The following is a 27,252-nucleotide window of genomic DNA, read 5'->3' on the forward strand; positions in this document are numbered from 1 at the left end:
GCATGGAAAAGCTGCTTCTCCTTTCTCCCCTCCCATGGGGGTCTCTGAAGGGCAGCCCAAGGAAAAAAGCCTGGCAGAATGTTCAGGCTGGGCAGGAAAATGTGAGATCCATGCTCCAGCCATAAATTGAATTCCAAGCATTAAAGCAAATGGAGGTGGCATTTTGTAAGATGTAAAGTCCCAATTCAGAAGCGGGAATGAAAAGTACTGTGGGTGTTTCAAGAGATGTTTGCAGAAATTGTTATGGAAAAAATCTCACATGTGGTTGGAATTACCCAGGGAATGGTTTTCTACTAAGCAAATAAAATCCACATCCAATTTCTACTGAGAAAATAAAGTCCAGGGTGGGGTGGAAATTGTTTTGTTGCAAGAACAGTGACCAAGACTTGGAATTTGCTGCCCTTTCACAACTGCATTTACATGGGGCTGCCACAAAACATCTTTTCTTGTTTTTTAGGGAGGTTCTGGGCAAAGAGCAGGCTTGACCTTTCCCAGCATTTCCCAAGGAAGGTGGCTCTGGGAAGGTTACAGAGAGTTTATTCTTCGATTACAGTGGCTCTGCAGGGCTCTCATGTGGAGTTATTCAGAGCTACACTTGTAACACAATCCCACCCATTTGGAGGGGATAAATGCACGTTTTGAAGTTATTTTAGGTAAAAAGAAACAGACTGGGCTGCCTTAAATAACTGCTGACCTGCAATTATGAGCTAAGAGCTGCTGCATACAATGTAAAGGAAAGCTCAGGATGGCAGGAATGGAAAACATGCCTTCAAACATGCCTTAAAAAGACACATTTCTTGGAGCACACATCCTCTCAGGCACAGCTCCTGCGTGCCATGGATGCATTTGCTCTGCTGCTGGAGCATATAAAGCGCTTTTCTTAGCAGATGTAAAGACTGAATCTGCTGCTCACTCACTGCCAGCCTGCAAGGGCAGCCTGATCACAGCATTTCTTGGTCCATAAAAGCTGGAGGAGAGCGATGATGCTGGCAGATGTAAGTGGGAGCAGGTCTGGCTTTGCTGCCCTTCCTGCTGGCACAGCCCCGGAGTATTTTTTTTATATATATATATATATATATATATATATATATATATATATATATATACACATTTATATATAGATTTGCATTTATCTATAGATGTGCATATATTTTTTTTATTTTACACATCTAATTTTTTAATTTTTTATATATGCATATATATATGCACATATAAAAATATATATAAAACAAACAAATATAGATATAGATATAGATATAGATATAGATATAGATATAGATATAGATATAGATATAGATATAGATATAGATATATAGAGATAGAGATAGAGATAGAGATAGAGATAGAGATAGAGATAGAGATAGAGATAGAGAGATAGATAGAGAGATAGAGAGATAGAGAGATAGAGAGATAGATAGATAGATAGATAGATAGATAGATAGATAGATAGATAGATAGATAGATAGATAGATAGATATACAGGGCACCCCCAGTGCCCAGGGAAGGATCACCCAGGTGGGCACTGCTCCAGCACCCACCCAAATCTGGGATGGAAGGGAAAGGGAACAAGTCCAGAGGAGGCCACCAGGTTGAGCAGAGGGATGGAGAACCTCTCTCGTGAGGAAAGGCTGGGAGAATTGGGGTTGTTCAGACTGGAGAAGGATTTGTCACTCTGGCCTGAGAGTGATAAAATCAGGGGCTTTCATACCTGGAGGAGCTGGCAAGAAAGATGGAGAGAGACTTTGGACAAGGGATGGAGTGACAGGACAAGGGGGAATGGATTCAGACTGACAAAGGGCAGGGATGGATGGGATTTTGGGATGGAATTATTCCCTGTAAGTCCCTGGCACAGGGTGCCCAGAGCAGCTGTGGCTGCCCCTGGATCCCTGGCAGTGCCCAAGGCCAGGCTGGACATTGGGGCTTGTCCCTGGCAATGGCAGGAGGTTGGAACTGGATGATCTTTAAATTCCCTTCTAACCAAACCATTCCATGATTCCACGATCCAAGAAAGCCCAAATACAAAAGCAGTGGATTGATCTGGATTGGATTCAGCAGAACAACATAACAGGGTGGAAAGAAAAAGGGGATTTCAATCATGTATTTGATCACCTGAAGAACTGGAGAACAGTTATAAACACTTCAATCAAAAATGTGGGAAAATGCAATCATTTTGGAGCAAAACTGATTGAGGGACTATTTGCAAATGGCATTTCATGGATTAAATAAATTGTGCCTCAGTGACAAGGAAGAGACACCAAACCTCAGCCAGGTACTCAAGGACAGCACATGTTTGTGAAGCAGCTGCTACAATTCACAATAACAGCCTGAGTCTCTTCCCACTGAAATCCCAGGGCAGGCCTAGCACTCGCTAATGGTTTATTATTTATTGGTTTATGTTTCATTAACTGAAATATTCTGAGCATTGCACAGGGCTGGCAAACATAATAAAACTAGCATCAGTTTCTCATTCTGCCACTGAGCTGGTAATGGATTTGGCATAAATAATTTAAACTTTCTGGCTTGTTTGTCTATATTGAAAGTAAAAGTTTTTTTTTTAAATAAAATGTTTTGATATCTAACAGTAAATATGCTACATTAAAAGTAAATATTTTATCACCATATTGTCATTCCAGATAGTCTGTCCCATTTACATGCTACAAATGTTATACAGGGGAGTGATAACAACCCCAGTAAAGCCATGAAGAGTTGATCCATAAGTACTGTGAGATACCTGAGCATAAAAATAAGAGATTTTTTTGAATAGCTGAACTTTTTGATAGTACAGGTTAAATAAAAAAAAAAGGAAGAGGAAGAAAAACAAAGCTTTAAATCTTATAAAATGGTAATTGTGCATAGAGAACAAACGAGGCCTTGCAGCTTTAGCAGTTAACCATGGCTGTGAGCTGGCCACGTGTGGCTTTCATTATTGGCAAACACATTGTTAAACACGAGCAGACCCCAATGTACACGTGCTTTACATTACAGCTGCAAAAGGAACCCTTCCCACAGCCAGCACGCCTTTCCAAACCCCAAATGATGGCTGTTCCAAGGAGCCCTGGCTTGGAACACTCCTCCTGTGTCTTATGGAACAGGCATTAAAATCCAGGATCAAACAGTGCTGGTTTTTCACTGGTGATTACAGAACTCTGGGCAAGCCCAGCCAGGCAGAACCTTGCACTGCAATCCCATAAACCCACATGATGGGAATTAGGCAGCCCCAAGGAGAAATGCCTGTCCTGGCTGGCCATAAAAAAAGGATAAACTGATTTTAAACAGTACAACAGTAATTAGCAAGGCTAACAAGGATTTCCATGTGGGATATCACTGAGCACAAGAAAGCATGACATGGATGGGAAGGGAAAAAAGGACCGGGGAGCTCTGCTCACTCAGGACCACCATCCATGGTGGGAGTGGGATATAAACCACCAAATAAATATATTAATAGGAGTTAATATCATAATGGGAAATGAGAGCAGAGAAACATTTGAGTAGATTTTGCTGCTGTTAAAGCTGATGGTCAACCCCACTGATGTTATCCAGAGAGGTGATAGATGCCCCATCCCTGAAGTGTCCAAGACAAGGCTGGATGGAGCTCTGAGCAACCTGGTCCAGTGCAAGGTGTCCCTGCCCATGGCAGAGGGTGGAATGAGATGATCTCTAAGGTCCCTTCCATCCCAAACCATGCTGTGATTTTATCATTTTATGTTTGGCCCTTTCAAGGTCAGGCCTTGGAGTGCAAGTGTAATTTGAGCCACCAGAACATCTGCTGTGGGTATTTCCAGACCCTCCTGGAGCAAGCAACACCCGAATCGTGGGAGAAAAATGATCCTCACAAAATCTTCAGGCAAAAATTGCCAGTAAGCTGAGCTAAGCATGATAGCTAGAGCTGAGATGAGAGAGCCAGGGCCTCTCTGCATCACCTGGCATCCTTCCACTGGAGCAAATGGAGTTCTGCTGATCTGGCTCTGCACCTGGGCAGGGCTGCCAACAGAGAAGCTGATGTGACATAGCAGTGTTAGAAAGGAGAGGGGGGAAAGAAATCTGTTAGATACTATAAAAAACCGTGGGTTTGGTGTTTCTCAGCCTTGTAAAATTCATGAGGTAATTCAAAGAGAATCACAGTGTTTATGGGTGACCCAACAGGTCCTTTCCTGGCCAAAGTGCTCAGCCAGGACATCTCATGTGGAAAGAGCTCTTAGGTGCTCCCTGGTTTCTGCAGGGCAATTTCTGCTCAATCCTGCTAAAAATTCCCACTTGGGCAACAAGGTAGACACAGTGTGTGAATTTTACTGCCTCCTCAGAGCAGAGAGAAATGCAGGAAAAAAAAAACCTTAAATTCTGGTGAACTAAAATTTTCCCACATTCCTCCAGTGATTTCTGCTGGGTTGAGGTTTCAAATGGGGATGGAGCACAGGTAAATTCCAGGTAAAGGGGCTGGAGTCCATCTGCACCTGGGCATCAGGGCTCAGTGCATGGAATCCTAAAATTATCTGGTTTGGAATGGACTTTAAATCTCACCCCATTCCACCCCCTGCCACAGGCAGGGACACCTTCCACTATCCCAGGTTGCTCCAAACCCCTTCACCCTGGCCTTGGACACTTCCAGGGGTGATTGTTACAAAGCCAGGAGTTATTCCAGTCACTTTCAGGCTGGCCTTACCTCTGAGCTTGAAGGCACATTGCTGTCTGAAAATCAGAGCTGGATTTGGGGAGACTGAGCTAAAAAATATCTGTATTTGTCAAAAATCCTTCCTGTCATTTCACTTTAATCCCAGATAGTTTATCATATTTCAACTTTTTTTTTTAATATTTGATAGCAAATCCCATCCCAGATGCCTGTGCCCACATCACCATTGGATCTACACCTCATCCCTTAGACTTGATCATTGCTTCTGCTGGAGTCTGCAGCAAATCAGAGCTGAGTCCTGAGCAGCTCATGCTGGCAGCCTGATGAAATCAGGAAAAAATGTAGCTCTTGTTTATTGAGGAAGCAAAACTGTTTTCATAAATAAGGAGACACAAAAGAGAAGCAAAGACGAAATAGCACTCTGAGGGGTTGCAATCATTTTAGAAGGATTTCAGTGCAAAATGGCAGGAATAAAAGACAAATTTTATGTTTTTAGTATTCTCAAAGCACTTCAAATCTCACTGGAGAAATTATTATTAGGGGCAACCTCAGCTTCAGACTGAGAGCCAGCCTCCCTTCTGTGGGTATGGAATTGTTCCCAAAGAAATTATATTTTAAAAGAGGGGGGGAAAACTGCCACACCAATTTCTGGGACAAGAATTTCTCTTAGAAGCTGCTCCCAGCTCTGTGGCTGTACAGCACCAATGCTCAGGCAGCCCTGAGTGACACAGGGCCGTGGTGACACTGTCACTGCCAGGTGACACCAGCCTCTCCAGCTGGCTCAGGTGGGATCAGAGCAGGGACAGAAGGGACCCACCAGCTGCCATCTGGCTGGGAGGTTCCTCCCCAACACCTGCAGCTGAGGCTGCACCTGCTCTGCTGGAGCTGCTCCTGCACAGCTCTCAGGGAGCCTTCAAATGACTGCTCAGACCTCTCCTTTCTCCTGGTGGGATGATTAAAAACAAAACACAAAGCAAAACAACAACAAAACAAAAACAAACAATCAAACAAAAAGCCCAGAACATGATAAAGCAGAAGAAAACCAAATGCTAAAAATACTGAGTTTGGCTCCCATCTGACATCAGCCTCCCACACAGTCCTGGGAGGTTTGCTCAGCCTGCCCAGCCCTCTTTCCTTTGATTAGCCAATATATCATTTCCTTAATTTTTTTACAAGCACTCTACAACAGTGATGGGAAGTAAAGCTGGCCCAAGATGATGGAGATGCCAGTAACTTTCTCCTGCTTTTCCATGGCTCCCTTTTGTCCCTCCCTTTCTCACCAGCACCTTGCACACCTTCCCACCAGCAGCCTGACAGTAAAAGCAGAGCACAAGCAGCTGTTGCAGGCACATCTTTGCTGCAGTGTGCTCAGTGGAGCACAGGAATGCTTTCATGCCTGTCCAAGCTCACTGGTGATAAAGGAAAGGAAGGGCTGGATTTTCAGTACCCAGAGATGCTTGCAACAAAAATCACATCAGCAGAGCAGCAGAGATGAGAACTCCCAGTTTAGGTGAAGAGAGCCATGCTGGTGCGTGTCAGGGACTTGCTCTCCTCTCCAGGCTGCAGAAATCAGGAGATTTCTGGGATGAAATGCATCACAGCTCCTTAGTTAAGAAAGGTTAAATTTCATCAAGAGCATTGTTGGAGGTCCCACTTTAATACCATTTGCAAGTGTTCCAATGAACTCCTCAGCCTTGGGCAACTCTTGCTCATAATCCCATGTCATTGATTAGTTTGAGCAAGCCCCAAATGGCAAACTGTCCCACTCCCTTGGTAATGCAGGCATCTCCTCTCCTCTGCTGGCTCTGAAATAACAATGAATGCAGCATCCCTAGCCTTGCCAAATGCACTTTAGGCTCGTGAAATACCAGCTTTATGTCACAAATAGGCTTTTTGGAAAAGCAGGGCTCAATAGTCTGACAAAAATGGAAGAGAATTGCAGCATATTTAGAGAAATTTCAGCTCAGTCCCAAAATTTGAATTAAATTTTCCTTTTTGAAGGTTTTGGAATGAGAGTTTTTGCTGAGGCATGGCCTAGCTAGAGAACTGATTGTGAACTTCAGACTAAAGGGGGAAAGAAAAAGAAAGAAACAATTATTAATCTGACTCTCAAAAGTCAGGGCAACAACATCCACATCCACTGCTGGCATTTCCCAGCCTTGAAGGAGAAAAGCTCCTTAATGGCTCTCCAAGGTCTGGGCAAGGAGCCTGGGCTGTGAATGCAGTCTGTGCCCTGTTCCTGTGGAGGATCCATCACCCCCAAAGGCACCAGAAACATCCCCGAGGGCCAAGGGGAGTGAAGGGAATTCCACCACCCCATTTGTGCCATTAGGCAAATGCATCACAGCAGCTCCATCCCTGCCTGGCTCCCAAGGGACAGGGGCTTTATTGCTCCTCCAGGCTCCATCCTCAGCCATTACTGCAGCAAAAGAAAAAGTAATCACATTTACACGGGAATTTCAGCTGTCAGTGAGGAACCCTTCAGTCTTCACCGCTTCCTCGCGGTCTGCCATCCCTCCCTGCAGCTGACTGGCACATCCTGCCCTTTGTCCGCAGCCATTCACTGAAAACTTCAAAGAAATCCTTCTGAAAAGCTCCTCCTGCCCCACTGCTCTCCCGAGGGGGGGGGCACAGGATAGCAGCAATTGGAGTTTCCTTCCTCTGTGCTGTGTTGGTCACCTGGCACCATCAATTTCAGCCTGGAGAAAAGGAGACTCAGGGCTGCCCTCATCACTCTCACAGCTCCTGAAAGGTGCCTGTGCTCAGCTGGGGCTGGGCTCTTTCTCCAGCAGCACTGACACAGCCAGAGCACCCAGCCTCAAGGGAAATATAGGTTGGATAGCAGGGAAAAGTTTTTCACAGAAAGGGTGATAAAGTTCTGGAATGGCTGCCCGGGGAGGTGGTGGAGTCCCCATCCCTGGGTGTGTTTAACAAAGCCTGGATGTGGCACTGGGTGCCAGGGTTTAGTTGAGGGGTTGGGAATGGGTTGGACTCGATGAACTTGAAGGTTTCTTCCAACCTGGTCATTCTGTGATTCTGTGAATTCTGTGAATCACCAGTTTGGGTACCACGAGGCTCTGGACCAGGTCAACAGCACAGGTGGAGGATTTGTGGCTTCTGCCAGCAGTACAAATAAGGATATTTATGGTTTTGATATTGCAGAAGGAATTTGAGCAGCTCTTGGGTGATCATGGGCCTTTCTTCAGATGCTGAAAGCATTTACAGACTTGTCCCTCAGAGCAGGGTCATGGATGGCTGTGCATGGTTAGGCTAATGGATGGGGAAAATCCAAATCCTGCTCAAATCCTCTCTTACAGAGAGGAGAAAAGTCTTGTCTACAAGCTCTGCGCTGTGGGGCACTGTTGGAATCCAAAATGCAAAGAACTCTCAGAACCTTAGGCCTATAAGCCAAAGTGTAGAATTAAACACAAGATTTAATCTGAAGCCTTAGAAAAAGCTTCCAAACTCAAGCGTTAAAAACAAAAATATAAATTTATAATTTAAAACATAAACATGTTAAACTAAATTTTAAAAGTAAAGTTTTAAAGTTTAAAATAAAAAAATTAACTACAAAAATAAACCAAAAAATTAAAATAGAGTACTATAAATTCATATATCATAACATAGTTAACTAAAAACTTACACTATAAGTCCATAAAAGAAAATATTTTAAAATTAAATCAAAAACATAAATATCCTTATTAGCAATATTTTATTAATAAATAACTCCTTAAAAAATTTTTATAACTAAAAATCTTATAACCAAAAATCTTATAACCTTCTAAACCATATCATAGCAATATAAACCAAACTCACAACTCCTACCTATATAAAAAATTTAAACAAAAAATCACATAATCTAAAAACTCAAAACTCCCATCTCAAATTCCTTCCAAAGTTCCCCACAAATAAATTATCACAAGGCACAACTTGGATTGCACCCATGCATTGCTTCCACTCTTTCCATTCCCCCCTTGTGCAGATCTCCCCATTGGGGGAACCAAACCAAGAGGATTAATAAACCCTAATTCTTAATCAACACTGTAGTGCAACAAATGAGATCTGGGGGCAGTTTAGCAGGTTTAACTGATTTTTTAATGGGATTTCATGGGGTTGGAAATGCTTCCGTCCCCCTCCCTTTTACCTGTGCTCCCCCCAGGTCACTGCCCCGTGTGTTTTCTCACGTGGTGAATAATGCTAATAATGAAGCTGTTTCACCCCAGCCTGGTGGTATCTCTGACCTTTCCCTGCACTACAGGAACTGGCCTCGTGTTCTCCAGCCCCTGCAGAAGATGGGGCAATAAAATTTTATTTTCTCAGGAAATGGTATCGCTCGTGTACCTTAATGAGAGTGCTGTGGTTTGTTGTTTTACACCAGCTGTGAGCACCCAGATCAAAGAATTAACACAAGAACCAAGATCAGATCTAGCTCTGCAAGCAAGCCGTGCAGTCTTTGATATGCAAACAAAGACTCCTTAAATAAATTTGATAGTATCAAGCTAATAATCGGCTTCAAATGCAGATTGAGCAGCCACTAGCTAGCTGGAGACAAGCATTTTGATAAAGCATCACTAAAAATACAAATACATTCCAACTTGGAACTTTGGAATTCATTCATTTTCAGATCAGAAAGCCTCAGCAGCTGTGTGAGTCAGTATTTTGTCTCCAGACATGTAACTTTAGGAAAATGTGGGGGTAAGGGTGAAGCTGATGAGATTATTTTCATATTAGCAACGAACTTTATTGTTGCAGAACTATCATTATTTGTGAGTAGACAGAGCTCAACTCTGTGGATTTCATCTTAAACAGAGAAAAGGTTTGAGACAAATGTGCACAGCTTTCCTTTTTGTAACCTCTTGGCCTTTTGGAGGATACCTACAGAACACCACGAGCTCAGCTGATGTAGATACTTAGAAAAGAGGATTTATAGCAGGGAAAATGAAAATCTAACTCCTGCTCAGTGGCTGCAGTGTGTCAGGAGAGAAAGGAAGTTTCTCTATCAGTGAGTGAACAAAAGCTGCTTTGAGCTCCAAATTATTTCTGCATTTCCACTTTGGAAGATTACCATTGGCTGTGGACGAAAGCAAGATTGCTGGAGAACTCCTCCAAATAACTAATTGCAGCCTGCTGGTGCCAGGGATGCTTCTCCTGCACACCTCCCATCCAGAGCAAGCAGGGCACAGCTGGAGCAGGGCACAGGGACCCACAGAGCTGTCCCCAAGGGTCCCCATCTTCACCCACGAGCAGAGTTTGCACCCCAAAAGTGGGAACTCCCAGAGTTCTAAAGCTTCTCCCACTTTGGAGTTTGCAACCCCTCCAGGCAGAGCAGTTCCCAGAACAGCTGGCAGCTCTCTGGATTTAGGATCTCCTGATTCCAGAGGCAGAGCTGAACCTTCCCCCCAGGCTGGTACCAGCCAGGCTCTCCTTGCATTTGTTCAGCATCCCAGGAGCTCTGCCCAGGAAGCTGCAGGTACAAGGATTAGTGGATTAAAGAGCAATAGGGGCACCTTAAACCCACTCAAAGCAGGATTTTCTTCCAGGGCATTTACAAGAAATCAGAAGAGTTTTATATTAAGTCTCTGGAATAAAAGAGGGTTCAGATACTGCAGCCACAAAGGCTGGCATGCAGTTGGGGCTGTAATCTATGGAAGTTATTATTTTTAAAGGCACAAACGAGCTTTTACTGGTTCAAAAGGGAGATATGGAGAAGAGGGAGACTGTCACCACGATGTGGCAACCCATTCTGCCATGAGATTTTTATACACAAAAGCCACCAGAGCTCAGAGGATGATTTACCAGAGATCTGTACCTGCCTCTGTGGCTGCACCCTGCACAAAACAGAGCAGAAAAGGCGAGTTCATCCCAGGCCAGGGGCCACAGAACACCCAGCAATTCCCCCAGCCCAAGGCAGGGGGAGGCTGGGGTGGGACAGACTTCAAGGACACGCAGAAGCAAAGGGCTATTTCAGAAAATCACACCCTCTGCAGCCCCTCTCCCACCCAGAGCTGCTCTCCCTGGGAAGACTGAGGTATTTCTTTTTACCACAGTATTTCTTTTTAACACAGCTCTCTATTGCATGCAGTACTTAGGAGCCTCAATTGCTCCTTCTGCACAGCTGGAGAGAAAACACACATTGGTTTAGGAATACATGTTCTGAGTGGCCCAGGAGCAGCAGGCAGAACCCAGGGCTTTGCCACCACTTTGTGTTTAACGAGCTTTAGTAAAAATATCAGTAGCAGGACCGAGGTAGATAATTCATCAAACTCAATCCAGGCAAATATACATTCACCCTCTTAGTGCAATACATTATGGGAGAGGCTGCACACTCCTTTTAATGGCCATATCATCACCAGCCCAGAATTAATGCTCATGCCAGCAGCATTAATTACCCTCACTTTGATTTCTCTCAGGGATAAGGCCTCAGCAGCACTGAGGCCCTGCAGTCCCTCCTTACAGCACACTTTTCTCAAGCCCAGGAAAAACTGTGATAATCAATATTGATTGATCGCCGCGCTCAGTCCCGCTGCTGCTTCTAAATCACAAAAAGCACTTCATCAGATAATGCATCTGTTTAAATTTACCAAAGAAGAGGCAGTTACACATCATCTTCGGGGGCCTGACATGCAAGAGTGCACCGACAACTCCTAAAATAGATGGAAATAATTAAATGCCTGGAAAACACAATGCAAACAGGAGTGCTGACACAGATTTGACATTGCTGGCGGAACAGCAGGCTGGGGAGCAGGGATTAAACTCCCTTCAAACAGCTGGACTTGTGCCTGCCCCACCATCCATGGCCCTGAGCCAGCTCCCAGCTGTAGGTGGGATGCCTCAGGTTTGGCTTTTCTATGTTTCACATTCTGTGCTGCTTTAGTGTGTGGGTCTGGCTTCACATCAGGGCATGCTGAGCTCTGTGCACAGAGCAGGGAGACAAAACAATTCCTGCTCCAGCTGGGCACCAAGGACAAATGACCCAAATCTCAGCCCAAGAGCACAAACACCGTGGGCTGGAGAGAGAAAAACAAGCAGGGTGGGACTGCAGGGGCTAAAGCTGGAATGGGACAATGAACTGCAAGGTGCAAATGGAGCAGAACTGATCCCAGTGACAGACCCCGTGCCCGCTCGTGCATTTTGGGGCCATTTTGGTTCATCTTGGGTGCAGCCCTGGCTGGGCTCTTGTGCTGCCCAAGGTGGATCCATGGAGGAGATCCTTTGGATAAATCCCTGCTTTATTCTGGAACTCTGCCCAGCCTCTGTTCTAGGTCAGCCTGCACAAGGCATCAGGGCAGGGTGTGGTTGGGCTTCTGGAGGAAGAGGCAGATTTGTCTTCTTGAGCTGTTAATCAGCACAGGGGTGATGTGGGTTTCAAATCCCTTTCTATCTGAGACACGGCATGAATCCCTCATTCCCCACCTCCCACAGGAGGTCCCTAAATAAATAAATAAACCTCAGGGATGAAACAAGCCCAGGAGTTTGGATAAATATTTCAGGAGGAACAAGTGGGAGCGCACCAGCTCCTGAATCCCACCTGGATTTCAGGCTCACACTTATCTTCAGTAGTGATAAAGCTCAGCAATAGAAAGTTAGATATAAAGCAGAATTTCATCATAGAAAGTAAGGCAAGCACAGGTGGGTGGGACAGGAATTAGGGATGGCAGAACTCACAGTCATGTCTTTGTAGGCATCCAAGCTCAGGTGTCAGTGACACCTCAAAAAGAAAATCTAAGTTCCCCAGGCATGCACAAACTTGTAAATGTGTTGCACTTAGAGTAAAATATTTATTTATTTTGATTTCCATTGAAATCCAGACCCAGAAACTACCCAACCTTTAAAATTATGTGAAAGTTTGTTCTATACAGACATAAAGGTTGTGTTGTCAGGCTATTTTGAGAAAAAAAAAATCCAAAATTATCCCTGAAGGCCATTTTCCAGCAATGTTACCCTAAAACCTGCCATTCTGTATAATCAGGATGGAGGTCAAGTGTGCTGAAAAGAGGAGTTCAAATTTATAGCACCCATGTGCAAGAAGGGCTCATCAAAAAGTATTAAATCATTGCACAGAAAAATAAATAGAGTTCCTAACACCCATGCAAGGCCAGACTCAAAAAGTATTTTATTAACAAAATCTAAAATTGGCTAAAAGATTAAAAAAAAAAATTAAGCCTGCCTATTTTCCCTTGGCTGTTTCCCCTAGATGTGATTGTAACTTTGGAAAGATAAATGGCACTTACTTCATCAGGGAACAAGCATTTTCTGTGGCTCAGCTGGGCTGCATCCATAGATCTTCCCTGAAATCTGTGGAGCCCCTCAGCCCCCAGTCCTGGGAGCTGCACTTTCAAGGGCATAAACTTGACACCACATAAATATGATGTGCTTTTCTTACACTTTGTAGCTCAGAATTGATTCATTCCCCAGCACAGTTTTGGGGCTGAGTAGAACATAACTCATCTCCAGCTGGCATTTTCTCTGTGAATAACACACCAAGCATCCCTCCACCCAGGGATGAAGCCTCTAAGAAAATAACAACACGTCTATTTACTGTTAGCACCACCACAGCCCTTCTTGGGATTTGCCCTCAGACTTCTTCCATCCCAAAAAAAGTAGATTTTACCAGTTCCTCACCCTTCTTCTTCTCTCAGTTTTTATTTTCACTAGCAATTCTAACCCTAACCCAAGAATACCATTTTTGATCATCTAAAACAAAGGTCACCTGCTACCAGTTCTGAAAAGTAAATCCTTTGATATTTATTAATAACTGGTTGTAAAGTTAAAATCTGAAACTAGAAACTTATTGTTTGCCAACTGGTCAGCCTTAAAAAATAATAATAATAATTATTTACAGCATAAAGCAGGCAAGTCCCATAAACACCACCAAGATGTCAGTGGGATGACCCAGCATTGCCAGGGAATTTATTCCTTTAATAGCTTTCAAATCACATCCATGGACTCCAATAACATTCCACAGCAGCATCTCCACACAGAGGGTTTGCTGTACATCCCTGTCTTCCACATTTGTCAGCATTTCATTGATATTGGAATTTAGCCTTTCCAAAAGCAGTGCCACCTCTTTGGGGAATACACCTGCAAGAGTTTCTCAGAGCTCAGGTGTGTCCTGAAGGACACATTCTGCTGGAAGCTGTTCTTGGATAAGTGTTGATATTTCTCCACCAAGTGTCCCTATTTCACATTATACCAGACTTCAGTAACTCTGGGTTTTAATATGTTGTTTTCAAAGTGATGCTCATCTAAACCTTTTAGGTTCAGGTTTCTTATACCCACCATATTCCTAAAGGATCATTCTGTGTCCACACAGCTCCTGGAATTGCTTTCCTCTGATTCTTGTTTTCTCAGCTGATGTCTTCCAAATCCCCACAAATCCCCTACTCCAGTGTGGGCTACTACATCTGGGAATATGGATTTGCTGTAGGCTGTGCAAGTCCTCCCCACACACCTTTTCCAGGATATTTTACTGCCCTGTGTCCTCAGCTGTGACAGAGCTGCTCACACAGAGCTATGGGAATTCCTAGGTGAACTCAGAATCAGTCCTAACAACTTCTTAGAAATGTTGCTCTTTATTTCGTATCACTTATGTGATGAGCAGAAGTTCTTTCTGTTTCAGGAGGGATCCTGGATCTGAGTGTTCTCCAAGGGGCAGTAGGATAACTTTGATCGCTCATGACTTCACAAAAGGGACTCTCTAAGAAGTTGTCTGCAACTTCTTTTCCCATCCCTTTTCCCTCCTACTCCTCCATTTTCTCTGGAATAACTTCCTCTTTTACCAAGGAGTTTCTCCCTGGTCTTTCAGAGATTTCTTGGGAGAGAGTGCCACCTCAACAAGCCCTAAAATAAAAGTTGCCTCCTCCACCTTTAAGGATGGTTGAAACTCTAAACACACTGTCAAACAGCAAAGGTCAGCCTGCTTTTAAAAATGTCATTTTTAATGCATTAAATGAGGTATGAATTGTACAAGTTCATGTACAGATGCACAATCAAGTCCATACTCTATAGCTACCTATATTATAAAGGTCAAAGCCTGCAGAATTTTTTTTTCACTGTTTGGCTTTGCTTCCTCCTAAGGGATCAATAAAGCAACTCATATTTCCTTTCTATTTTAACTGTGTTGTTGAGAGTATCTTCTCCTAGGCAGTGAACTGCTGGCACTACCTTTTTTATTGGCTATAACCTTTAAAAGAATAGATAATTCAAACACCACCTCGAAACCAAGTGGTAATAAAATGCAACACCAGAAAAACAGCACAGAGTAAAACTTCTGGCAGAGTCTCCTCTATCAAGACCCTTCATGAACTTTCTTTTTCTCTCTCCACACCAGCAAGTACAGAATGAGAGCATCCTGTCCCAAACCATGACTGTTTTTGGGATCACCACCACAGGATTTTGGTGACACCAACTCAGTGCACAGTGGATTAAGCCTTTTTCTGACCCAAAGATGGGGTAACTGAGAGATGTTTAAAAAAATTTTATTCCATTTTCAGTCTCATATGAAGGATGAGACAATACAGATGATATAATTCATGCCATCACAATCAGAAGCTAATTATTTCTTAATTACAATACATGATAAGTGCTTCTTGGCCTATCAGCATTTGTTACACCATGCTATAGATACCTTAAAGCCAATCATCTAAAATTATCCTTTGTGGGTCCCACTAAAATGCATCTTTCATAGTTCTATTTCTCCAAAGTATCTACTCTTATTTACAAGGTCATCCTTTGGAACTTGTCTAGTTCCATTTCTCTCTCAGCAATGTCTGTCCTATTCCATGACATTTCTAAGTCAGCATTTCTTATCTCAAGGTTTGCATACAGATGCACACAGTGTGAGCCTTCTGTCAGGCTTTGAGAATTCTCTACAAATCCATTTCCTACATTTCCCTCTCTCTCTTGAACGGGAAAAACTTCTTTGATGGCCTTGGTCATCATTTGCTGCGCACAGTGGAGTACACAAGTATCACTAACATTGTCACAATAAAAATCAATGCATATAAACCCATTTTGTAAAGCTCTTTTAGCTAAACTCTATCCTTCAAACAAGTTGTCTGGAGGTCTGGAGAAGCCAAGAGAATCTTGTTGGAGGTGATGCAGATTCTCCCATCCCCAATTTCGACACAGAGGCTGCTGCAGGAATACCTTGGTGGCATTCATTTTCTCCCCTCCCTAGCTTGACTCCTCTGAGCACAGACGCCAAGCAGCCAGAAAAGCAGGGAAAAGGAGTGTCCCAAAGTACAGCCTGCTGCTGAAGCAGAAATTTACTTTAATCCCATTCCCAAAGATGACTCATGTTCTTCAGTGGAACTTGAAAGTCAAGGTTCTCCCCTTTAAAGTCTTCATCTTCCTGCAGCATTAGTCTCGGTGATTTTCCATGTAAACAGGGAAGTTTTAATTACATAATGGGTGCTTCTGCTGTTTTCACAAGAATTCCTTTATTCAGAGGCAATGCTTAAAGGAAGCTGTTCATCTTCAGAGGTCAGGTTGTTGAAAAAGTTATTGTTCAGAGCAAGTGAAGGAACATAGAAGTACATTTGAATTATGTGTTATAATCCATAACTCCAGGAAGTGCTTGTCACACTCCCTTAACCCTGGCCAGATTCAAGATGGGACCAGGTGGTGCTTTATTGGGGTCTTAGAAAAGCCACAGATAAATCCACTCAAGAAAAGGTTTTGCAAATCAAAGGAAGCACAAGGTGCAAATTAATGGACTGTGATGGCCTAAAGAATAACTAGGGAACAGAATAAGAAATAAATCTTCTCCTGGAGTCTGGTGGAGCTGCTTCAGTCCCCTGAGATGACAGCGAACACTGACAGCCACCCCAATAGGAAAAAGGCATCAACATTTGTTAAGGACACTAAGTAAGGTAGGCTACCTCTAGAGAAAATCAGGGGGAGCAAGTAGAAAACAAAAAGACCTGAAATTTATCGTAGAGTTCAAGGTAACCTCCCTTTATAACACAAATATTTGTTGCATGTTGTACAAAAAAAAATCATGTTGGCTTTGCTGTAGGCAGTTAATGAAACTCCTCAGTGCCTGGCAGCATTAATAACAGAAAAAGGTGTCATACTTGAAAATGAAATCTAATCTAGCCTGACACAGTGGATTGTTTACCTCTGACCTTCCCACAGCCAAAATCCTTTTAAAGATATGAAGAGGCTTTGGCTCATTAGCATGAGCAGCAGCAGCAGCCCAGCTTAAGCTGTTTTGCTTGAGAAAGTTGATAAATTATTGTTGTCATGAGAAGTGGAGAAGAGAGAATCTGGGCAGCAGTGCCAGGTGCTGGGGAGGGTGAGTCAAATCTTTGAGAGAGAGGATCTCCATTATTTCACACTCCTGGGGGAGAGGATCCTTGGGCACAGTGAATCAAAGTGAGCTGAGATTTTATCTGGCTGTTCACATCAGTTATTGAGTCTTTCTCCATTTCTGTGAGTCTAGCAAAGCTTTGGGTGCTGAGAATGGCCCCACCTGGCCCTGCTCTGCAGGGGAATGATCACACAGCTAAAAAAATTGGGAGCATTTGAAGAGTCTGCTCAGCCAAGAAAAGCCTGTTGGGACAGATGTTGGCAAATAGGTAAAAGCAATAGTAAAGAGGAAGGGAATAAATGTTTATGCCTAGAGGAGAAAGAGCAATAAACATAAAGGATGCAGTAAACATAAAGGATACAACAGAAGAGCCAAGTATCAAGAAAAGTCTAATAAAAAGAATAGTTAATCACTGGGAAGGAGTGTATCCCTGCAGATCAGATGAGAGAGCACCAGCTGAGATGTGAGGCTGCTCCTGGTGCTGCACAGGGCTGACCCAGGCTCAGGGAACAGTTTGGGTGGGAAGGCACCCCCCAAATCACCATTCCAACACCCCTGCAGGGAGCAGGGACAATGCCTGCTGGCTAATGCAGCCCCACAGCAAGGACAGGAACTCTCAAATTGCCATCTTGCCTGGGAGCTCCATTTTTGGGATGCTCTGCCACCTTCACATTGTATTTAAAGCTCCCTCTCCACGGAGTCTCCCTGCAGAGGGGGAGCTCAGCTCTCCAGCTCCTTTCCCTGCATAGCCCATCCATGATCCATCAGTTCCTCCTGTTCCCTGCCCCAGCAGTGCTGGGGCGGGTGAGGGATGCCCCCAGTGTCTCACAGCCTGCCCAGAGCTGCTGCTGGCACCATCCCAGCTGCAGCAAGAGCCAGCTGGTGCCTGGCAGAGTGAGAGAACTCCTGTCAGCTCCACTTCCACAAAAAAACACCCTGGCTTTTCTCCTGCAGGCAGGCAGCTGAAGGAATTTCACATCTCTCAGCTGTTGTCTGCCCAGTGATTTCATTGTCCCATCAGCCAGGGGCTCTCTGCTGATTAAAGCCCTAACCCAAAAAACCTGGAGAAGCCCAGGAATTGTGATGCAGCTGAAACCCTGACTGAAGTGGGTGCATTTCATATAGCAAAGCTAAAAAATGCCAGGATTTGAGGCTGCTCGTTGTAGGCAGCCACTAATTACAGGTTCAGGTGGTGGTTTTTTCCCACCAAGTCTCTGTTAATTCCTACAATTTAAACCAACTTTAAACAATGACAAGCATTAGACTGTTTCAGGAAATAGCTGCTACCAGGGCAGTCTGTAACAAGTATAAGGCCCTTAATTGTAAAGCTTCAGAAAAGATGTTTTAAATGTAGTGTAGGGACTGAGAGAAGACTTGGCACTCACTTCTTTTTGCCTTATGAAAATAAGGCTATAATAACAACATGCCACCTTTTTTAATGCTATGGCCCACTTCAGAAAACTTCAAAACTCTGGCTTTAGTCCAGCCTTTTGCTAGGATAGGTTGTGGCTTGTAGCTTCAATCATAAACAGAAGGCTAAAAAGTCTCCCAGCTGTAAAATTGTCTATTCAACACTGCAAGATTTTTCATGGCTAAGTGCCCTGAGTGCATCAAAATGCCAAATAATGCTGATTTGAACTGTGTATGCAGATCATTTTACTCCTCTTGACAGTCCCCAAATGCAAAATAAATAGCTGATGATTTCAGTGGTGTTTATACTCAGAACTTCAGCAAGCAAGATGAAAAAATACATGAGCTCTTTAGAAATCAGAATCACAGAAAGCACCTGCTCCAGAAACATGTAATCAAAGGAGGTAGAGATGCTCCTAGAAGCTTCCCACAACACTCATGGTTCTGTCCTTATGGCTCTTGTGAGTCATTTCACAAACTTCTTTACCACATTATCCCGTTCTCTGCAGGCAAAGTGTTTACTTATGTTAATTAACAACTCAGAGGGATAAAGTTAAATATCAGCAGAGCTGTCTTCATCTTCCTGGTGGCTGAAGAGTGCTGCAGCCTGCAGACTGGAATGTTAGAAATAAAACCAGTTTTTCAGTGTGGTCCACAGCCTCAGCTTCAATGGAGGTCAGAAGGGAAGGCTGTGTGCAAATCCCCCCTTCTTCTTCCATTGCAGCACCAGAGAAATCTGGAAACTTTTAATTTAGAAAGCGAGAGCTTTCTAAATTTAGAAAGCAAATGCACTTATATGTGGCATGCATTGCTTTTAGAAAAAGAATGGATTGTGTTATGTCAGGCTGCTCGTTTGAGAAAATTCACCTTTTGTTTGATGAAAGCTTTAGGACAGTAATTCAGAGGGCAGCTCAAGAAATGTGTGTATTTAGTGTTTTTCTGCTGGTTATTGTTTGCACTGAATCAGTGGCTGACTTATAAGGAGCAATCTGGCCCAGGTATGATAAAAGCTCAGCTAATTGAATGCACAGCACTGAGGAAGCTTTAAGATGAGAATAATGACACCACTGAGGCCTTTGGGCTGCCTGGATGATTTCCTGCACCACCTCTCCCTGTCACAGGTGGCTTTTGCTGCCCACAGGTGTCACCTGGTGAGTGAGGCAGAGGGAGGGGGAGCTGTCACTTCTGCACCACCAGCAGCATCTTTAAGCTCCCTATTCCTCCTCAGTGTAGTTGTGAGACTTTCCCACATGGCAGTGAGTTGCTCTGGGTGGGTCACCAATAATTCCCATGCACAATTTCTTCTTCCCTTCTGTATCAAGTGCTGAGATTAATCATTAATTTTCATTTGCAGCTGCCTCAACAAGTTCATGACATCACACTGTAAACAGCAAATTTCAGTTCAATAGCCAGGCTCTGAAAACCAACTTTTCATTGGTATAATTGACAAAACCCTAATGCATTGTCAGCATATCTCCAAAATTTGTATTGGAGTGTAGTGTACTGTTTCAGTAATTTGCATTCTAGTGTGAAAGGTTTAAAATGATAGAGGCATGGAACATCCATATTTGGAACAAATAAAAAGCTAAAAATGAGGTGAACTATAGGGTCCAAATCTGTAAGGGATCTGATTTGAGCTGTGGCCATTGCAGCAGGTTTTTCTATAACAGAAAACCCTTTTTCTACTAATTTCTGGAAGATATGAATGGGGATTTGTCACTGTCATATTTTTGGAAAAATCCCCTTGCCAGGATTTCTCTCCTGGGAAGCTGAGAAGCCTCAGAGAAAAATGAAAACAATAATTATCTGATTTGCTTCTCCCGTGTTTTGCTGCTTTGGAATGTGGTTGGGAGATTGTTTATCCAACAGGTGAATGTTTCATGGATTTCATATGAATTGTTTTAACTTAATGACCAATCATGGTCCAGCTGTGTCAAGGCTCTGGAGAGGGTCACAAGTTTTCATTATCATTCTTTGTAGCCTTCTGTCTGTACCCTTTCTCTATTCATTAGTATAGTTTAGTATAGCATTGTTTAATATAATATAATATCATAAAATAATAAATTAGCCTTCTAAGAACATGGAGTCTGATTCATCTCTCCCCCTCTGACGGGGAACCATGAAAATACTACGGGGATTTTTTTTCCTGCTCATAAAATACAACCTCATGTTGTCAGACTTGGATGCAGTTGGTTTTGACGTGGATTTCCTTACTCCACAGAAATGGTGCAGTTTAAACTCATCGAGACTATAGCTTTTAGTTGAAGACTTTTCAGAGAGACAATCTAAAGCCAGCTCAGCTCACAATTATTACATTGTTCCTTTTAGGACAGGGGTCCAACCAGATGTGCTGTACTCCGGCACAGGGCAGCCCTCCCCAAAGCCATTAACTTCCCAATCCTTTTCCATCTGCCAACAAACTGTCTTTGCTTTTCTGCTTTGATTTCCTTGGATTGTTTGTGTTGTCCACATGAGCGTTCGGATGCCGTTCTCGCAGGTTTTTGCATTAAAATATCAATGGAAATCCCTTTGTCTGCACGTGGCTGATTTCCCAGCACAGCTCTCCTCCAGCCTTTCCCCCAAAGGAGGTATTTCTTTTCCACCAGCAGCCATAAACGCCAGTGGGATGAGGAGTTCCAGCTCTTTCCATTCACTGCAATAAACCTTTTTAGCATCAGTGTGATGGATCTGTTCCATTATCCCCAAGGATAGTGGGAAATGTGGAATTCAGGGGAACTAACATTAGACAATTTTGCAAAGTTTTCTCTGTAACATGAGTTCTCTGATGCCATTCCAATTTTTAAATATATTCCAAAGGGAGAGTATATGATCTACCAAAACATGAACAATAAGTGAATCTCTTATGGCACAAATCAGGAAAACTTTGATCCACTGGGCTCTGCAAGTATTTGCAGATGGTTACATCCCACTGATTTTTGGTTTTAAATAATCATCTCAAAATATAACTTATGAAGTTAATTTCAAGAGTAGGCTGGGGTCTCAAGTTCCAGAGTGATCTAAGGAGAAAATATTTCCTAATGGCAGCAGAATTCTTAGTGTGAAAATTGGAAAAAAATAAAAACGAGAGTCCTGCTTTCAGTTAGCTTAGTATGGATTTTAAAATCCATTTTGGACTTGGCTTCTTTTCCTGAATTTCTAATTTATTTTTTGGTTTTAAATCTTGGGTGTCTGTTTTGGGCTGGTTTTGAATTCCTCATGTGTTTGACGATGATGAGTGTTTGTATCACATTTAGATTGTATAAATCTCCTGCTCCAGGGATTTTCTTGCTTACACATAGGAGGGAAAAAAAACTTTACATCACCTGTTTTGTTTTGAGAGGGTGCTGGGAGAGGCAGACGCTCCCTTCTCTGCAGAAGAGCCAGAAGAAGAGGCACAAGCTGTGCTGGAGCCCTGATATTTGAGTCAGGGGGTGGTGGAATTGTTCACCATGAGCTCTGAGCCCCTTCCTCACCTTAAGCTTTGCAGGATCACCGGTTCAGCTGCAGGGAATTTGCAGCTCCAACAGCCCCTGGAGTTTGGAAACACTTGGTCTGAGCTGATTTCACATTCCCTGTGCCCCTGCCTTGTAATTGTTGAGCTCTGTGTGTTCTTGGCACTCTCCAGAGAGCAAAGCCTCTGTTGGTAATTTTTCAGTGAAGCATTAAAAGATCTGTTTAAAGATCTGTTATAACCCAAGCTGTGTTTGTCCATTTTCACTTTACTGGCCAGCAGTGTGTAATAATACTTCAAGATGAAAGATGATAACTTCACAGACACAAACAAGTTGGAGCAATAAATGCATTAGTCAAGCACTTTGCTGAGGTGCTAAATCCAATGCAAAAACTACACAGAGAGGGATCCTCCACTTGAGCTGAACCTATCAAAAGCAAAATATTTCAATGAGGCTAAAACTCTGCAGCATAAGTGGTTTGCTTCACACTGTGAGGGAGGATAAATGATGAAAAAGAGATGTTTGCATTTAAACAGAAGAAATGCAAGGAAATTCTGTGGAATAAAGAGGTCAAAATGACACAAGGTAGGAAAGCCACAGCTTTGAAGGCAGCTTTTAGTAGGTTCAGAGAGAGTGGAAGTCATTAAATATACGCTGGTAGCATTTAAAAAAAAAAAAGAGAAAATAAGGGTGTGCGAGAAGTAACAAGGAACAATAAAGAATTAGGTAAGGGGGAAGGGCTGGAATGGTTACTGAAAGCAACTAAAGACTCTAAAGAAATAACATGGAAAGTAATGACATGGAATAAAATGTAATTCCACCAGATGATGAGCGATAGGAAGTGTTTCCAACGTGGAAGTGTTGATGAAGGAGACTGTGGGCTTTTCAAGGCAAAGAAAATAATTTCTAGACAATAGACTCAGCCTATGCAAGAAAAAAACATTAAATAAATTCCCTGCTTCAGTGTTCATAAAGGATATGGAACAGATGCCAAGAGCAGATGTACAGTTTCCAAAAGAAAAAAAAATGAAACATTGCCGAAAATCATTGCTATAACAGCTGATCGAGAAATAAAACAATCTCAGCAGTGGGGAAGAAAGCCAAAATTAAACAAAGATTCATCTCCCTGTTCAGAAGACATCCAGAAAGGAAATATGAACCTGGGTCACAAATGTTAAAACAGGGAAGCAAGGATAGACTAAAGGGATATTAAATAGGGATATTAAACTCAACGCCCCAGAGCCTCATCTTTCAACTCGGAGAGAATGAGAGGGAATGAGCCTTAACTTGTGGTTTTCTTATAAAGGGCTTGAGGTGTTATGACAATAGAAGCATCTGTTTAAAAAGGGAAAAAAAAAGGGAGGGGGAAATAAGAATTTGTTTTTGTTTATTTCCTCTGAAACATCCATTTTGTGGCTCGTAACTTTCGGCATCATGTCTTCCCTCTACAGCACTAGATGTGGATCAAATACATCATAAAATAATTGGTTTTTTCCATTTTGGCACATTCCAGCCACTGAGTATTATGTTTTCAAGATGAAGAAGGACATTTTTCCCTTGTGTTCCCGTGCTTCACAGGATTTATAACAATAAATATGAGCTGGTAGCTGAGGGGAATTGTGCTTTGCAAAGTGGCTATCACAAAAGTAAAGCACCATGCACTAAAATTAAACTTGGGGTTTGGGCTGGTTTCCAGCGGTGGGATCCAATTACTGGTGATGAAAGGAAGGCAGCTGAGTAAATCAGAACAAAGTTATTCCTGCAGCCAGAAAGCAGAGCTGGGCAAAACCTTCTGCATGAGGTGGGGCACAGCCTGAACATTTTGAGTTAAGAAGGGAGCTGATGCAAAGGTTCTGGGGAAAACACTTTCCTGTCAGAAACCACTCAAACTAACAGGACTTTGCACTTCAGCTGAAGTTGAGTGGATTGTTTTGAGTCTCCCTGGGAAGCAGCCAAAACACTTCAAGAAGTTACAGTAGATTCATAAACTTCTCAAGAGAAAAATAAGGTGCGTTGTGATATTTGCAGGGAAGGAAAATGTCAGCACGTGAAAGGACTCGTGCAATTATCAAATGTTTTAAATCTATCTTTGAAAAAGAAGTCAAAGGTTAAAATAGAGAATGGAGAAAATGTTGTGTCCTAGGTGCCAGGTGACATCTCTGAAATCCATGGGTTCCATGGGTGTAAGAGTATATTTTGGCTGGTGGGGGACATTGAAAATATAATTATCATTGGTTTTTTCCCTCCTGTTATAATTTTGCAGTCAGAACAGTACTAGAGCAACATTCTGCAGCCATTCCTATGTAGTACAACCAAAATTAATGGCAGTTTGTGTGGATGCATGGCACAGGTGAAGCTTCCTGTATTAATAAGAAATCTGTGAAGAAAGGAGCCGCAGGAGGATTCAGGAGGTCTGGGACACTTGCACTGGCTACTGGCTTTGCCATTTTGAACAAATAATGAAGATATTTTTCCCTGTTTCAGAGGCTGAGAAGTAGAAACCATTTACTGCAGAGGAGTATCCGCCCAGAGAAAGGATAACATCATGGCCACTTCAGTAAACAAGTTTTGAAAGAAAGTTGAGAGGAATATAAATAAGATTTAAGAGGGAGGGAGAGTTTCATCAAAGTGGGTACTACGTGGGAGGGAGTCGTGTTTGTCTTTTTGCTCAAAGTGCAATAACTCCCTATCATTTCCTGCACTTTATTAATAACTGCTCTTCTGTTTAAAAATATTTTAATCCCTTTCATAGCTGGAATGACTCACCAAGTCTTTTTTCATTGTTAAAGATGATTTCTTCCAGTCTCTCAGCCACCCGAACAGCGTCCCCAGGGAATAACATGGTGCTAAACCAACACTATGTCTATTTTGTTCCCCCAGATCCAGTCTAATTATTCTCATTAAGCTTAACAGACAGCTAAACATCTATGGTTATTAAAAATAAAAGAGTCAGAAAGCAATGCTGTACTCTGAGCTGTAAAAGAGACGTGAATCTGTCAGGAACAAGAAGATTCCTGCTGCATCACATGGAGATGTGCAGCTGGTTTATACCCCAGGAATCACAGTTTTGCCTGCTCTTGCTCTCAGCATTCATGAATAGATAATCTTAGGGAGGCTTTTCCCAGCAAACCATGCAGGGAGGCTCATGCCTGACCCTTTACCCTGCCACCCCAGCTGGAGTTGTGCCTCCAGCTCTGGGGTCCCCAGCACAGCAGGGACAGGGACCTGCTGGAGAGAGTCCAGAGTGTGGAAACCACCAGGTGATCAGAGGGATGGAGCAGCTCTGCCATGAGGAAAGGCTGGGAGAATTGGGATTGCTCAGCCTGGAAAGGAGAAGCTTTGTGGTGACCTAATTGAGGCCTTCCAGGAGCTGAAGGAGCCGAGAGCAAAGATGGAGACAGACTTTGGACAAGGGCCTGGAGTGACAGGACAAGGGAATGGCTTCACACTGACAGAGAGTTGGTTTAGATGGGATATTGGGATGGAATTGTTCCTTGTGAGGGTGGGCAGCCCTGTCACAGCTGGGGCTGCCCCTGGATCCCTGGCACTGCCCAAGGCCAGGCTGGGCATTGGGGCTCGGAGCACCTGGGACAGTGGAAGGTGCCCCTGACATGGCTGAGGTGGAACCAGGTGATCTTTAAGGCCACATCCAACCCAAACCATTCCAGAATTCTCTGCTGGATGGAGCCCAGAACTTTTGTTAGAGGAGAGACCTGGTCCCAGTTCATGTTTCCACCCCGGTTTGTTGTTACCCCATTGTTTTGCCCTCCTGTGAGGGTTGGGGAGCTCGAGGAGAGGCCGCAGCTCCTGCCAGAGGACAGGGAGTGCCAAAAGCCTGCAGCCAGCAGGGGAAGCTGGTCACAAATGGCACTTCCCAGCCATGGAAAATGTTGCTTTCCCCCAAGCTCTAATTGCTTTATTTCCATTCTCTGCTGCCCCGTGTCCCGGCACAGAGCTGTGCTGTCACACGCTGTCACCACACAGGAAGGGACCAGGCCACCACTGCTCCTCCTGCTGTGAGGTCTCCCAGCCCAGCCCAGGGGAAACCAGAGATGTCATCAAGTGCCAAAGGTGGTGTGAGGACACAGCTCTGGCTGCTGGGCTCAGGCAGAGAGGCTGGGTAAGTGTACAGGGTGAGTTTATCATGCTACATCAGACAGGGATGTCTTCATTTAAAAGCAATTCTTTTTGTAGCACGTCGAAGTTATTTTCCCACTTGCTGCCTATGTCAGTGCTGTATGCAGAGAAAATCAGGCCTAGGGGGTGGTGGCTCACCAGTTTTTTATTTGAAGTCTAAAAGAAAGGAAAATGTGGTGGAGTCTCCATTTTTTGAGGTCTGTGTTCCAATGCATCAAGACAATAACTCCCTGAGAGATAGGCTATACTTCAAGTGTGCTTTATGAGCTGAGGACAGAATTATTGACTTGGTTCCTCTAGCCTGTGTTGTGTAGGAGATCAAAGAAGGTGTTTGCAATTGTATTCTAGGAACCTGACCAACACCAGTGTCACAAATCCAACATAAATAACCAGTGTCTGCCACCCAAGAAGTCGCAAAGATGGTAAAAACAAAAAAAGTGACACAGAGAAAAAATGGAAATAATAGGAGAAAAAACCTGACAGCTTTCCAAGTGTGAAATTTGTTTGAGAGTAATTATGTAAGAATACTATGCATAGTTTGTTCCATGCCAGATCTCCTGGTGAGTGTATAAACATATTCATGCTGTTAATGTTTCCACTCAGAAGCAAATTACCATTGCACTACTTAGAAATTTGTCAGCAGAGAGGTGGAAAAGGTGGGAATTAAGGCCCTGCTGCAGTAGAGACAGCCCCACTATGAGCAGTGAGCCCAGCTCAGGCACAGCCCTGCAAGAAGTGATTGAGGAAGATGTTTGCCTCAAATTCCAATTCTCCCAGGAAGAAGAAACTGGAGCTACCTGTCTTCCTCCCACCCAGAACCAAAGCACTGGAAAAGCTTCTTCAGGGTATCAAACAACGCTTCAAGTTTGAACATTGCTTCTATTCAAATGTGAACACAATGGACTTTATCTTCACTGGGCTCACTGGGGCCCTCGAATGTCGGATCTGTAACCCTGCAAGGCAGATCCTCAACACTCCCCATTGTTTTCCACCAGATGAAGATCTTCCACAGAGGCTGCATAAATAGGCCATTCATAAAAATATAAAAACATCTCGTACCAAGACAATAGCTCAACACCATCCCTGGTGAACTTAGCAGAGTTAAACATGCAAAGAATTTCCCTGTCTCCTCGTGCTCCAGTGCAGAATCCCAGCCACCACCATCTCTGCCTCATCTCCATTTCCATCACCACTTCATAAAAACTGGGAAGTGAAGATCAAGAGCAAAGGCTTTGGTTACCTGGAGAGCTCTTGTGCTCAGGATGCAAATGGATTGTGATAATGGACACTAAAAGAGAGTCTATTATCTTGTC

This window comes from Camarhynchus parvulus, chromosome 6 (genome assembly GCF_901933205.1).
Source record: "Camarhynchus parvulus chromosome 6, STF_HiC, whole genome shotgun sequence".
NCBI classification, from domain to species: domain Eukaryota; kingdom Metazoa; phylum Chordata; class Aves; order Passeriformes; family Thraupidae; genus Camarhynchus; species Camarhynchus parvulus.